The 14,627-nt window shown below is 35.3% G+C and overlaps 1 protein-coding gene across 1 annotated transcript in view; it reads left to right on the forward strand.

Moving 5' to 3' along the window:
* The first annotated feature begins 10,717 nt into the window (after positions 1 to 10,717).
* Positions 10,718 to 14,627, forward strand: part of LOC136142567 (putative P2Y purinoceptor 10) — a 28,010-nt gene continuing 24,100 nt past the window's right edge. The window contains exon 1 of the mRNA XM_065900814.1: positions 10,718 to 10,765. The gene's annotated coding sequence lies outside the window, so the exon portion shown is untranslated. The remainder of the gene's footprint in view (positions 10,766 to 14,627) is intronic.

Raw genomic sequence — 14,627 nt, forward strand, 5'->3', positions numbered from 1 at the left:
GTTATTGTCTCTCCCAGTTGATATTTGCCACTTGAGGCACATGTGTTCTTAAATAATTACTGTTAATATTTCTGAAAAACTGTTCCAGGGAAAATCATGTTCACACTGGGAGATCTCTGGGTCAGTTTAAACAAGCCCTGCTGGTGGCATTTTCCAGGGAATATCCAGACAGATCCAATAGTAATAATTCTCTGGGAATGCGGCTTTGGAAGGACCCAAACCTTAGCTTGGCCTTTCTAGTAGTGGTCAGGCTGCTAGTTTCCACTGTGGTTCCAGGTTATTTGTTGTCAAGAGTGCTGCAGGTCTCGGGAAAGAATTACAGAAATAGAGCAAATTAAAACATCAGAAAACACACTATTCTTCACAAGAGTTAGCCATTTTTCTCTAAGAAATATTCCATGGATTGTGGCAAGTGTTTAGTCAATTTCCAGAGTACTGAAAAAGTTGGTTTTGACACTTTTTCCAATGTTCTTATTGCTTTTATCCAGGAGAGCACTTTAAGAGGTCCTTATTCTGCCATTTTGAATCTATTGTACTTAGAATGAATCAATCTTCTTTAATGTGTAGATTGATATTTTTCATCAAGTTTAGGACATTTTCATTCATTGTTTCTTTGTATAAGCTTTTGCCCCTTTATCTTTCATCTTTGTTTCTTGTATTTAATTATGTGTCATGCACTTAATAATATCCCATATTTCTCTGAGGCTCCATTCATTTATCCTCCTTTTTTCTCTCTGTTCTTCAGATTGCATAACTTCTATCAATCTATCTTCAGTTTTACTTATTCCTTTCTCGGCCAGTTCAGATATATTTTTGAGCTCCTGTAGTGATTTTTTTTCTTTTTGTTATTGCAGTTTTTATCTCCAGAATTTTCATTTTTAATATAATTTCAACAGTTTACTGATATTCTCTATCTTATGATAGAAGGAAAGTCGTAACACTTTCCTTCAATTCTCTCAAAATGTTTTCCTTTAGTTGTTTGAATATATTTATAATAGCTGTTTTGAAATATTTATCTGCTGAGTGCAACATCGTGCTTTCCTCAAAGGAAATTTTCATTGCTTGTTCTTTTTACTATTTATAGGACTCATTTTCTTGTTTCTTTGCATGTATCATAATTTTTTTAAACTGAACAATTTTAAATAATATGCTGCAGCAATTCCAGATGCTGAAATGGCCTCCTCCTTGGGCCTTGTTTGTTTGTTTGATTGCTTAATTTTTTTAGTGACTTGGCTAAGTTAGTTCAGTGAAGTCTATTTCTATTGCAGTGTGAAGCAGAAATTTTTCTTCAGAAGGCACAGCTTTAGGCATACATATTGTCTTCCTTACCAGTAGTACCACTTTAGATTTTTAGCCTAGAAAATTTGGAGGATATCACATTAATCAAGGAGTAGACTCACGGAGGGCATCATATTCACTGCCGTTTGGGATGCATTGACTCTCAGAGGGAACTATATTGTAGACAATTTTGATAAATGTATTTTGTAGTTATGTGTTTATCATAAGAGTACAGATTTTAATTTTGATGATATTACCAAGGAGCAGTAAAGAGAAAAGAAGGGAGGTTTAATAATGTTATGTTTTTCAACACTGAGATTTAAGACTTGAAGGAGGAAAAGGAACAAGCAATAGATTTTTTTTAAGAGCAATGAGAGGTAGGGCAGCATTGATAATGCAGTTATCAAACCACAGAGAGCATTTCATGAAATGTGGAAAATGATAACTAACATTTACTGCAAGTTTATTGTGTTAAGGCACTTTAAATGATCAATTGAGCCATTACATTAAATTCTCAGAATCGGCCTAAGGAGTAAATGAATTATCTCTGTTTTATAGATGAAGTCACTGAAGCTCAGATGAGTAATATAACTTATCTATGATAACCCAGCTAATATGTGGCAACAAAGGGTTTGAACATAGATATATCTGAACCTAGACCTAATTTCTTGTCCATGGTGTCTTCATACTGGTTAACCATGTCAAATGTCAGAGAGTTCAATAAGATATTGAAGAATGATCCATCAGAATGGGTGATTATGATGCATTTTACAACTTTTATTAGACAAATTTTAGAACAGGAGAGGGAGTAGAAGCCAGATTTGGGGGATTTGATTTATAGAATGAGCACAGAGAATGTTGTTGGCATAAAGAAAGTGGAATTATTCAAGCGAGGAAGAAAAAAGGTTAGCAGTATATAATTGAAATAACTTTGGAGGCAGGCTATACTGAGTTCAAATACTGTCTTTGCCAGTCATTTAATCTTGGGCTCATTAACTAACTTCTTTGAATGTCAGTTTCCTCATGTGTAAAATAGAAATTCCTATCTTGCAATATTGCTGTGAGGATTACAGATAATGGATGTAAAATACTTTATATATTAGGCATTTATTCATTGAAGGAATTGAGATAGGATTTATGATGCAGAAGGGGCTAGTGTTGTAAGAGGAGGTAGTCTAAAGTATTTTACCCAGTAGCTATTATTATTATTCCCAGTAATGGTCCTTACATTTTGGGGGAGATCCCATACTTCTTTCAGAATTTGATGGAAGCTTTGAATTCTCTTCTAGAAAATTTCATATACACACAAATGTTAAAGGTAACTTCCATGGCTTCACTGGTCCAATGAAGGTTAAAAAAATAATAATTTACATGTATTGAATGTTTACTATATGTCAGATACTACTATAAGTTTTTCATATACATTAACTTATGTTCATTTTAAGATGAAGAAATAGGCTCAGAGAGATTAAGAAACTTGCCTAAGGTCACACAGCTAGTAAGTAGGAGGGCTAGGATTCAAACCCAAACCACTCTACTATGTTGCTTTATAAATTCATATGTTGAAAATGCCACATATAAAATGACATTATTTACAGAAAAAATTTCAACAGCAAAAAATTATAAACCACCTAAACCACCAGTAGAGAAGAATTAAATTAATTATTAGACAGTCAAAATTGTCAAAAATTATTGGTACCTACTTATTTTTACAGATAGGCAATTATGTCTAAGATAATTTACTAAGTGGAAAATCAAGGTGCAGATGAATGTATATAGTTTACTGCTTTCTTGTATTAAAAATGAGAGAAAACATATATATGTATGTGCTTGTATGTGCATAGAGTATCTGTGAAAGCATAAATAAGAACCTAAATATGGTGGTTGCCTCTGAAGGAGGGAAGCTGAGTAAATCTGATCTCAGCCTGCATTGTATACTAGCGCTAAGTATGTACATCCCTAACTTTCTAAATTAGATTTTAAATTCCTGAAGAGCAAGGACTTGTCTTATTCATCACTGAATCCACCCAAACATAGCCTAGCACAGGGTCTTGCAATTAGTGAATGCTCAATTAACATAGCTACTCTGAATTCAAATGAATAAAGGAAAGTACTCTGAATTCAAATGAATAAAGGATAGTAAAGACAGAGGAGATAGCAAAGAGAATACCAAAGGTACATTTGAAGACAGCCAAAAAGGCTCTACAGAGAACCTGTAACTTTCATGTTAATGCTAGAATAATATGATATAGATGTTATCAGTTGATTCCCAGTATGAATATTTAACTATGTCTATAGTTATTTAGTCATAACATTTTGACTGAATTTTTAAACAATTCTTTATGAATCCCTATGAAACATGATTTGAGACAAAGATTCTTAAGGTGTGGTCTACAGATCCCTGGAGGTGCTGAGACTCTTTCAGTGGGCCCTCAAGGTCAAAACTATTTTTATAACAATACTAAGACATTTTTACTTTTTCACTGTATTGACATTTGCACTGATGGTACAAAACATATGGAGGGTAAAAATGCTGATGCCTTAATATAAATCAAAGCAGTTGTGTCAAAGTATTCTAGTATTCTTCACTGCCATATATTTATGTGTAGAAAAAGCAGTTTCACTTAAGAATGTCCTTGATGTAGCAACAAAATTATTAATTTTATTAAATCTTGACCCTTGAGTACAAGTCTTTTAATGTTTTGTGTAAAAAAATAGGAAGTATATATAAAGTACTTCTGCTGCACATCGAAGTATAATGGTTGTCTCAAAGAAAAGCACTTGTAAATTATTTAAGGTTTATGCTGAACTAGACACTTTTTCATGGGACACAATTTTTACTTGAAAGAAATTATAGTTGTTCAGATTTGCGTATTTGGCAGACATTTCTTAGAAATGATCAAAGTAAACCTGTGGCTTCAAGGAAAAACAACTGACAAGTATTTGTTGCCAATATTAAAACTTGAGTTTTCAAGTACATTAGAAATTGGACAACTTGCACCCATCATCATGTACTTGACAGCTTCCTATTACTTACAGACTTTTCTGATGAAACCGGTGGTGATTGTAGCAGATGTGCTGCATTTTTGATTCTGTATAGTGAACTGTATCAAGAGTAACATAATTCCATGAACCAATATGTTCCAAGAGACCAATGCAAGTAGTTACAAATAATGCACGACTAAAAGACCAATTCAAAATACAAGATATATCAATGAATTTTAATAAAATAGAGTAGGAAAAGTTCCTTGATGTGCTTTCAGAATCCACATTGCAATTATCCTGTAAAAGGCTACTTCTAGTTTAGTTTTCGTATTGTAACAAAGAATATGTGCACTCAAATGAAAGGATTATTAAAATGCTCACCTTTTTTCATCTCATCCACATGAGACCATATTTTTTCTCCTAAATTACAACTGAAACAATATAACAGATTGAATGCAAAAATAAATATATGAGAATCCAGCTTTGTTCTGTTAAAGAGGTTTGCAAAAATGTAAAACAATGTCACTCTTCTCATTATTTTTTAGTAAATTAGTTATACCTCATAAAATATATGCTAATTATGTTAACATACAATGTATTTATTATTTCAGGTGGATTAATAAATTATAACTTTTATCGAAGTATATTTGATTTACAATATTGTGTTAGTTTCAAGTGTACAGCAAAGTGATTCAGGTATCATTTTCAGATTATATTCCATTATAGGTTATTAAAATACATTGAATATAGTTTTCTGTGTTATACAGAAAATCCTTGTTGTTTCTTTATTTTATGTATAACTTTGTATCTGATAGTCCAATACTCCTGATTTGTGCCTTCCCCACACTCTCTTCCCTTTGGTAACCATAAGTTTGTTTTCTATGCCATCAATTTTAAATGTCTAATATGTGAAATATTGATAGCGTTGACTTGAAACAAATAGACTGCCAGATATCTCTCCAGCAAAATGAGTTTATCAGGATCAACAGAGAATTGCAATTTGGGGTCTGTAAGCATGATAAGCTAAGTGCAAGTCCCCACACAGAAAGGGAAGGAGAGTGTTTTATAGAGAAGAAAAGAAAGTTTGGAGGGTCATAGTAAACAGCAAGTCCATGGCTTTTCATTCACTGAGTACTTGCCAGGAAAGAAGAGGAGTCTTTCTTCTTCCTGCTGGGCTCAGTTGCAGTTGCAGAGCATGAGAGCGCCACCTTCTGGACTACGAACTCTATTTAATTGAAGTTTTCGTTTATTAGTTATTTACAATAGATACAACCCATATAAGCAAAAGCTTTTTGGGATCCTAAATAAGTTTTAAGAGTGTAAAGCGATCTGAGACAAAAAGCTTGAGAATTGCTTATTTGAAGATTTTGATTTAATTGCTGATTTGAGGAAGCTTTGTTTCTTGTCAATGCCTGAAATTCCAAACACTTGGAATCCATTCTCATGTGTTTGCAGTGCCCAAATCCTAAAAACCCTTCCTGTTTTAGTATTAAATATATAATCACATCAAATTCTTTTGTGACAACAGGAACCCAGAGGGTCTGGAAAAGCACCCTATCCTAGGAGAGAAAGCTGAACAGAAAGGCCAGAAAAGGAAGGTAGGGCACAAATATAGCCTTCACTTATTCCATCATGTTCTCAATGGTCAGTCTTAGTGATATTTATAAAGTTAGTAAACTTCATAGCAAGGAACCCAAAATAAGAAACCTAGAGAAGAAATACCTTTTCTCATCCCTTGTCCTCTTGCCCATTGTTCATGGCTTTGACTATATAGAAACCAAATAGATGACCAAGAATTTTGGGAAAGCTTATCATTCATGTTAATTCACAGTATGTATATACAACCAACCAGTTAGCTGAAGGAACCCTCTTCTTATGGAAATTTTCTGAAATACATTTCTTTAGAAATTCACATCCTGTGAGACTAACCATTTCCCTTTTCAGGACTGTGGGTGCCTCACAGGGGATCTCAAGATGTTGCTCTGTGCTAATATCTGTCTCCAAAACAAGCCTCTAAGGTTCAGGAAAATTAACTCCTCTTCCAGTTACAAAGTAAGGTTTTCTCATTGAAGAAAGATACTTTAGTGTGTGACTCAAAAACGTTTTAGTGAAAAGTATGAAAAAATTAAACCCCTTCAAAGACTAATTTGTTCCTACTTGTGAAGATTTGTTTCCCCTTTCATTTTACTGATTACAGTTTTAAGTGCTCTTTTAAGAAAACTAATTCTTTTGAAATTACTCTTTATCTTCATTCTTACTGTCACTGCCCTAATCCATGCTCTTGTTACCTTAAATTTAAATTATTGGTATTTCCTTCAATAGGTCTCTCCACCTCCTGTTTTGTCTCTTCTCCAATGCATTCTGTGCACCTTTGTCTCAGCAATCCTTCATGGAGTGGAAGAAAAGAGGTTGGGCTCTGGAGCCAGACATACTTGGGTCTGAATCTTGCCTCTCTCACTTATTTGTTGTATGATATTAGGAAATTTAATTACCCTCTCTGTGTTTTAATTTGCTTGTAGGTAGGATAGGACATAATATTAGTCCCTACTCCTTAGGATTTTTCTGAGGATTAAGTGAGAGGATGTGTGTAAATTGCCTAGAATGGTGACTAGTACATAGAAAGTACACAATAAATAAGAGTTTTTAATCTCCCTCTCTCAGCTCTGTTTAAAGCCCATCAATGATTTCCTATATCCTGTGACTTCTATACTCTTAAGTTCTTCTTTATATGGTTTCACTCTCTGAGTTTCTTTCCTGCTGTTCCCTAGCATGCCCTATGCTTTAGTCAAGATTTTGTCCTCCCTATCACACAAATAGTATGTTTACTCTTCATTTACATGCTTGGCAATATTTCTTCTCTCTCCTGGAGTCCCTTGACTTCCTCTTTCTCTTTAAGCTGGTATTTGCCAAATTTCAGATATGCATATGTCTCTTTTGTTATGTTCAGATATGCATATGTCTCTTTTGTTATGTCTACTTACCCTCTATACTATTATTTGTATGTGTGTTGTTTAATCACACTTTTAAAAACTTAGCTACCTACTTCAGCCTCATCCTAAGTAGTATTATGAATGAAATCATAGATGTGAAGTGCTAATTTTATTACATCTAAAGCCTAAAAACAAATGTGTAACTTGAAAATGTTTAAACAGCAATTCCTTGTACCACCACAAATAACCTTGCATGCCTCCAGTGGGACATGTTTCACCCATTGGGAATACTACCGAAACCAAATTTGTCTGTTGAGCAAAGACAAGCCAACCTTCCCCAACAGGTTTTACCCATACTGAACTCATTTTAACTTCCACACAATTTAATAGCAAATCATACTGTTTATGCTTTCTATGTTATGTTTTCTAATTATTTTATGGAGTGATTAACCTGTCACTTAAACTGTATACTCTTGGAAGACAGAAGACATATTTTATGCTTCTGAATTCCACTCTTCCCACTCAGCATCCCCAAATTGATTGTTGTTATAGCTTCTTAAGTACTTATTGAAAGATTAGTTTTCAAAAGTGCAAGAATAATCTGTGTTTACAGAATCAGATATGGGAAACTCTTGAAGACAGTTTATCTAAAGCAATTAATACTCACTAATTCTAATGCAAAAGGAATTGAGATCACAACTCACTCTTTCCTCTTTTTATTCCCACTTTTTGTTATACTATTGTTCCAGAAAGAATTGAAGATGGTTTAAAAGGATGCATACTATAGCAAGATAATATAAATACAAAATAGGTGGAAAATAATAAAGAAAAATGGACAAGGATGTAAAATTAGAGCCATGAAAGAAAAGCACACCATAAAAATATCTCCAAACTTGCAGCCAGCCGACTATAAATTAGTTCCAGGGTTTTCAGCAGATTATATTAAAAAAGACACATGACACAATTATCAGTATCTGTTAAGAATCAAATCAAACCAATTGCTTAGGAAAAATCTAGCTCTTCCCAATACTAAGATCAGGTAGTATTATTGGGTCCTCCTAGAAAACACAGTATATTGTAATAAATAATGTCCTCAACAACAGCTATCACACCTAATTTACTGTTACTGTTAGAGAAGACCTAAAAGCCTTTGAAGCACAGACTCGTAAACTTTCCTAGGCCTAGGGAAGATATGATGTACCAGTTAAACTTTGAAAGGATACATAAGAGAGAAGGGAAGAGTTCAGAAGTATAGGCAAAGTGGGGCAGCTGTACTGTTTTTTAGACTTCTATGACTGGATATTTATTACTTGGTTTAAGATGATAATGATTCTTAGACTATCAGTCATACTCAATAACTAAAGTCTCTCTTCTAAAAGTTAATTGGAGACGATTGTGAAATTATCTGCTTTTTTTGGTTTGTCTACAGATTTACTCCTTTAATTAACACTAAAAACTTTACCTAAGTTGAAATGTTCTTTGCCTAAACTGGGTCACTGTCTTCTGAGCTACTTTTGCTTCCCTTTTTAGAACCAATGAAAGGAGAAGACACTTGCATGCAAGAGAGCAATGAGGTAAGCTGGCAAGCTATTTTCTTAGCAATGTTAAGATGTTGTCTGGGAAATGAAAGTGGGCAGCCGTGACAGTAGCTAATTGTCAAGAAAGGGGTCATTTTATCCTTTTGTCCCAGGGTTTGGCTTTAAAGATCAACAGGTCTGGAACTTTCTTTGGCCAGAGAAGGATCATAGCCTAGGAAAACTGGCTTATACTGCCCAAACTCAGAAGGGATGGATTTGTAACAGAAAGCCAATTTAATAATTTATATTGAAGACCAGAACTGCCAAATGGACTGAAATGTGTGTTGGCCTATCAGTGTATTCTTTCAGTAAGGGTGCCAAGTCAGAAAACTAAATTAACAACAGATTGGAGCTGGATAAATATATGGAATCAGAATTAAGAAGGGGATTGCAAGGTCAGGCACGTTTCATTTGATATACCTCAGCCAGGATGGGTACCCTCTTCCTTTACCAGTTCTCACAAGTCATGGCCTTTTCATCAATCAGTTCAAGTTCTCAGTTCCTAGTGCTGAAAGTGTCTCTTTTCCATCTCTTGATGTCCTTGAAATTTATATTAGTGATCTCTGAGTGTTGGGTGTGGCTCTATCTAGTTCTTGAATGATTCTAGTTTTACAAGAAGAGCATGTTGCAGATCCAGGTTGCCCTTCTACAAAAATGTTGTCATCAACTTTAATGAGTCTTATCCATAAATCCAGATGCTACTGTTTGATCTAACCCACAGTACTTTCTTTTCTCCTTTGTTATGGTTATTACCCAGAGGCTCTTTGCAGCTCTAGGCCCTGGGTTCTGAATGTAGCTTCCTCACATGCACACAGAGGTTTGTGCTGGTTTGCAAGCCTTGTTTCTCAGAACTACTCTCAGACTTGGCTGATACTATAGTCCGCAAGTGTATGATCTTTCTTTACTTGCAACCTTATAAAGGCTCCACAGACAAAGACTAAACCTTAGTACACTGGAGGGAGACTGAAATATATATGGTTCATTTATTTATTCATTCATTATTTGAATATTTTTTTTTCATTCATTCCTTCACATTCATTCAACAAACATTCATGAAAGTACCTCGTGCTGGACTAGTTGGAAATGCAGGGATAAGTCAGACATGATCTTTGCCCTGAAGCAGTTTGCAATACACTAAGAGGATAAGAAATGTATAAAAATAAACAAACTACACATTAAATTATAAGCCTTGAGATGAGAGGTTGTGGAAATGTACTCCAAATGCAGAGAATAGCTTAAGCAAAGGTAGTCTTACTGCTGTTAGTTCTGACATGTACTTTTTATTTTTGGCACTACTTCATAAGTTTATTGAAGGTAAAGTTTATTTTTCTATAGCTTTATCATTAAACTTTTTTAAACCCTCACAATTTAAACATAAGTCAAAATTATAAATAGTACCTTCTTAAATCTACATCATAATTAAAATTCCCAAAGTTCAATAAAATAATAAATCACAAGTTGAACAAACTCAATTTAAGAAAATGTAATGGGAGTTGGAGAATATTCTCTGACAGGTATTCTAGAGGTTTTCTCACTCTTTCTCTCTCAGGATTGAAGGAGTTGCAGTTCTTGTTCTTAGGTAAACTCTCTTCAGAGTTTGCCTCAGAATCCCATCCTGCCATAGAGCCTACTGGAATCTAATGAGATGGATAGGCATGTGGGTTGTAGTTGAAAGAGATAGGGTAAGAAACCGTGAAACCATGAGGAAGGCCAGTATACAGTCATTATTTGGTTTTGAACACCCTTTAGCTCTCTGCTCTTTGAATCTCTTTGCACGAATGAAGTAAAAACTAAATGAAACTTGAGGAATGTCTTCTGTTCAAGGGACTTACCTTTGGTCTGTGTAAATATGGTTTCTGTGGTGAGACACCAAATGCGCTCAACTTCCTTTTTCAACAACAAATTTGTCAGTTATCAGTAAGCTCCATGCCACCCACACTTAGGCTTTTCTGCCCCAAGCTCCCTGCAAAGAAACAAGCTCAGCAAGGCTCCAGGGTAAGTTATAGCTTAATATGTGGGAATTGGTATAATTCCATGTGGGAAGATTGGTGGGGACAAGAAGATCTGGGACAGAGACAGATGTGAAACCAGTGTCCAAATTGAAAATGGTCCCTGGTTTCTTATTTCAGACTTATTACAGCAGGAGCAATCATGACTTCCCTTGAGTCTGACTAGAGTACAAAGTTAGGGTTAATGCCATCAGTCCCCACCATTATTCCAGGAGCATGGGGTTTGTGATGCAGCTCAGTCTTTGCTGAGGGTTCTTTGTTTCTTTATCAACAAGGGAAGATGGCACAAAGTGGTAAGAAAAGAGTATCGTTGGTGAGATTCATTGGGAAAGCTTGACCTATTCAGTCAGAAAAAGAGGATTTGGATTTCTGCTCTGTATAAATTATCTAGTTGCTTACTGAAGGAACATTTTTATGTATAAGCTCCCTGCTTTGGTAAGTTTAACTTTCACAGATACAGCAACAGATAGTAAATTCTCAGGAGAGAAAGAAAGAAAGTCAGATCATAGATTTTGGAGCTGAAGGAGCTCTTAGAGATCCAAATCCCTCACCATACAAATGGGAAAACTGAGAGACAGTGAAATGAAGATATTTAAGATAACCCAGCTAGTTAACCGCAGAGCTAGAACTAGAACGTGTATCTTCTAAATTACGGTCCCTTTTTCCTACAGAAGCTGGTATCTCCCAGAGAATACTGTAAATATATTTATAACTGTGTTGGATTTTAGGTTAGGAAAGGAGAAAATATCCTAGATGACAAAATCTGTTGAAAAGATTTCAAAGTCTGTTCAGAGGCATTTCTAGATCCTTTGAAAGCTGCTTTTTCACCCAAGTTCAGACCTAATGGATAGCAGAGCCCAAAAAAGAGGCACCTATCTTTTCAGTAATTATTGTTCTTATTACGTTGAGTGCTAGCAATCTCTCTGGTTCTGAGACAAGATAACTGAGTCAAAAGGAGACTTCCAGTTCGGTAATCCTTCAAGGTGGACTGTACCACAACAGTTGGTACCAGGATCATTTTGGATAGAATGATAACAAGCTTTATTGTGCTTTTTGGGTGGAGTAGTAGTCTCAGTCCCAAGGATCCTGCAAGTGGGAACACTTTTATTTTGGTTTTTCAAATGGACGTGGGACTCCTTGCCATTTCTATTAATTGAGGAGTTTATCCCTTAGCTGTGACACAGTAAAATTATTCACTGTTGAAAATATGTGATAGGTTGATATATCGAGGCTGAAAATAGCATAAACTATACTGAGAATCAAGTCATGCATTTGGGGTAATTACCTTTGGAATGGTTCCTTTTGAACAGAGGGCCTTCTTTGATCAAAGCAGTTCCTTTTTGGGCTCAACTGGAAAAGTTGTTGAGTGCAAGTTGTGCAGACTGCTCAAATCCTGGCAGTGGTGGAACACAAGGCTTCAAATGAGTAAGCATACTTCTGGATGGTTTTCGGTGGCTTTTCACACCTAGTTGTGTTTGAGGTAAGTCAGTTGATGTCCTAAGAAGCAGGGCAGTCTATGGACCTAATAAAGAGAACAGAGCTGTCTTTGTGAAACCATCTTTTCTACGTGTTCCAACAATCAGAGCAATGACTGGCAGGAAGTATATGCTTTATTTAAAACCTTCTGCTCAAGACGTCTCATATTTCAGGTCGGGATATTTTATATTTAAGTGTTCATCTAGTATTGATTCACATGCATCACAGGCAGAGTGATGAAGTATATGAACCAACACACAGAGAGACAGAAAGTTTTGGTTCTAGCTCAAGTTCTGTCAATGATTCAGTTTTGACCTTGGGCAAGTTGCTTTATTTTTCTGGGTCTCAGTAGCCTCACTTATAATAAGGGGGGAGGGGCTTGAAATAGATGGTCTTCAATTTCCTTCCTAGTAATACAAATGTTTGACTCTAGGCTCCTGGTGCCTGAGAAGAGCTGCATATCATGAAGTGGTAAATAATGGGACCATAGTAGGGAAATCTAACTACAGTGAACCTTCTGGAAATACAGTCTAGATCTCAAAGGGAACTCAGTAATCTTTGCTAAGGGCCATTATAATTCTTTCAGAGCAATGTCATCATGAGAGCTTCAACTTTTAGAGCACAGGCAAGTGTTTTGTAAATAATTTCCTTTTTTTTTCAAATGATAAGATGCAAACATACAAGGGAGCAAGTTCTGTAATCTGATTTCCACAATGACAGTGTCACTCAATCAGTATTTCTCAATCTTTTAAGTGCAAAGTTCCATTTGAAAAACATAAAAATTTCACTAAAAAGTTATTGTGGACTTGCTTAACTAGGAACCAGACCTTGGACTCCTAGAAAAACCTATCCCATAACATTGCCATTTTCCAAATACTGTAAGCCCAACAGCCAAAAAGATGTTTCAGATCTGCGCTTTCAGCAGTTTGTATTATATGGACAATAATTTTGATTTCCAAATATATTTACTGTAATAAGGAATTTTCTTTTCAAGTACCACATGTTTTCCACTTTTCTACTTTAAGAATTATTGCATTAGTCTTACTAAATATTTCTCACATCTATGCTTTTGGGGAGATTTTCTAAACTTAGAGAAGTACAGCATCCAAACAAAGGCTCATGGAGATTACTCTCTGTACAAGTAAAGTGGAAATGAACTGAGATTTATTTAACATATACAGTGTACCAGACATGAAAATAGATACATTTTCTACTTAAAGATGTACATTTTCTATTTAATCTTTACAATGATATATGTTGCAGGCGCTATGATCCTAATTTTATAAATGAGGAGGCTGAAACCAAGAGATATGGAGTTTTTTCAGGCTAGACAGCTGATAAGTGAGTCAAGATATGAATCCAGGTCTGCCCAAAGAACACGATTCTTTCCATCTCCAAAATGCTGCCCTAAGTACAAAAATGATGAATAATTAGGTCTCCTTCTTACCTTATTAAAAATCCAGTAAAGATGCATGCAGGGAAGTTCAATTCCAGCTCTAAGTTATTAGTTTGTGAATAGTCTAATTGCTTTAATTTATTTTAAGGGTAAAATAATTTTCACTTCTAATTTTTGGGAAAAATGTCTAGACTTGCAGAATAGATACAAAATTTTGTGTTCCTGACATCAAGCCAGGTTATTTACAGTTGATTTGAATTAATTCAGGAAATGGCAGAGTTCCAGATTCCAGTTGCTCTTCTTTGGCTGTGGTTATGAGTGATTGAATGAAGGACACCATGGTCATGGGTATAGGACTGGCTTGGATAATTCATGTGAGACTTCAGTGGTTTAAATAAGAAGAAAAAGGGGGAAAAAGACAAGTTACATTCCCAAATGGCCTGTAGATATATTCCCCTGGAGAGTGGGAAGGGCCTCCATCAGCAATATTTCTCTATTTAGTTTTCACTTCTCCTCCCAAGATGACAAGCCCACATACTGGCCCTATTATCAAAGAAAATAGGAGACACAAATTTGACAGACATGTTCATTTAGTGGTATTAGTGACTTAATGATGAGGGGTGAAAAGAGGGAGAGGACTAAGAGGGTAAAACTTTATAGAGTTGTACTAGGAAAAGAGCAGTTACTTTGATGTCAGAAGCCTATGTTCTACACTCTTCACTCTGCCACTTGCATAGTATTCAGGTAACTGTGATCACTTCTTGGAGTCTCAGTTTCCTGATCTGTAAAATGGGGATGATATTCTCTGACCTAATTTGTTCTATATATGGTGTACGATATGCATATATATATATACATTTAATAATGATTAACAGCAATTATAGATGTAATAATGATATGTAAAGTGTAAATCAGCAGGTAGGTTGAGATGGTGGCAGCTGTATCAATGATGGCAGTGGCAGTGCTGATGGTATTA

This window comes from Phocoena phocoena, chromosome X, assembly GCF_963924675.1.
Source record: "Phocoena phocoena chromosome X, mPhoPho1.1, whole genome shotgun sequence".
NCBI classification, from domain to species: domain Eukaryota; kingdom Metazoa; phylum Chordata; class Mammalia; order Artiodactyla; family Phocoenidae; genus Phocoena; species Phocoena phocoena.